The sequence below is a fragment of the Sinocyclocheilus rhinocerous genome, unplaced genomic scaffold, assembly GCF_001515625.1.
Source record: "Sinocyclocheilus rhinocerous isolate Xijiao unplaced genomic scaffold, SAMN03320098_v1.1 scaffold2162, whole genome shotgun sequence".
In the NCBI taxonomy this organism is placed as follows: Eukaryota; Metazoa; Chordata; class Actinopteri; order Cypriniformes; family Cyprinidae; genus Sinocyclocheilus; species Sinocyclocheilus rhinocerous.
Genome location: NW_015649584.1, coordinates 17066 through 18618, shown reverse-complemented (window position 1 = coordinate 18618; position 1553 = coordinate 17066).

The following is a 1553-nucleotide window of genomic DNA, read 5'->3' as shown; positions in this document are numbered from 1 at the left end:
GTGGTTGGCGTTTCAAGAAATACTTCAGAAGCCTATTGAGTGGCTTGTGTTGGCTGAGCGCCGTGTGTGAGCTTGCCCACCCATTCAACAAATGACGTTCCCCTTTCAGTTACTTTCTCTTGGTAGCAATACCTCCCGCTGACAAATGTGTGCTTTATGTCTGAGTGTAAATAAATGTGATTGCGTCTGTATATGCGTTTGTCCTGTCCATTGAAACGAACAAACTCCAGCCGCATGCATGTCCACTCGACTGTAAACGCGGAGAAGAAACCTGCAGGATATTGTTGCCATGTATCAATTTGTTTTTTTAGCCTTATGTGTATCGTAACGTTTGCCTGGTGGCTCTTCTGCTGCTTGTGATTCATGCGTGAGAACGTGTTTTACCTGCTGCACATAATGAGTCATAAAAACACACAGTGTCTGAGACCACCAGAGAACATCCTTCTGTTTTGCAATCATCTCATATGTGAGCCTGGAGCACAAAAGCAGTGTTAAGTCGCTGGGGTATATTTGTAGCAATAGCCAACAATACATTGTATGGGTCAAAATTATACATTTTTCTTTTATGCCAAAAATCATTAGGATATTAAGTAAAGATCATGTTCCATGAAGATATTTTGTACATTTCCTACCGTAAATATATCAAAACTTAATTTTTGATTAGTAATATGCATTGCTAAGAACTTCATTTGAACAATTTTAAAGATGATTTTCTCAATATTTAGATTTTTTTGCTCCCTTATGACTGCTTTTGTGCTCCAGGGTCACATATAATTCTAATCAATCAATGATTGTCTTTGTTGTGAAATATTCTCGAGGATTTGTGAGATTTGTTTTGCTGCACAAGCCACATAAATAAGCTGTGTTTGCATGATGACGAATGACTTGCTTCACTCTACACTCCATGTGTTTATTAGTAAAGAACAGATTTGGCTAATAATGACCCAGATCTGTTCTCAGAGCAGATCCTGAGTCGTGCTGAACTGATTTTTCTGCTGTGTGTCGAGCAGGTGGACTCGGTGCAGACGCAGATGAAATCTAAAGGCGGTTACGGGAACGGCACGGCGGACAGCGTTCAGGGCTGATCAGGTGACCAGAAGCATCTCCAGCTCACAGAGACCGCTAGCTTAAGCTCCTGCGACCCAGGAATAAACATCTCATGTAGTGAGGTTTCAAATCAGAATATGACTTTCTGTTAGGAAACAGCACATTGATTTCATTCATGAGCACTGTAGAGGACAGCAGGACTAAAAGAGTGTTTATTAGGCATTCTGGGAGACGCAACAAGCGAATAGGGAAAGAAATTATATTTCAATACTCCTATGAAATATTAGATATTATTATGAAAGTCTTGCTAATTATTACTCCCATTATTACAATAATGTTGCCACAATTAGACATTAATATGCAAATTAGATACATTGTATATAATAGGAAAACCCATTTATGGCCATTTTACACACATACTGCATAAAGCAAAATGGCATATGACCCTGGAGGGAGCACAAAACCAGTCATAAGAGTCAATTTTTCGAAATTGAGATTTATGCATC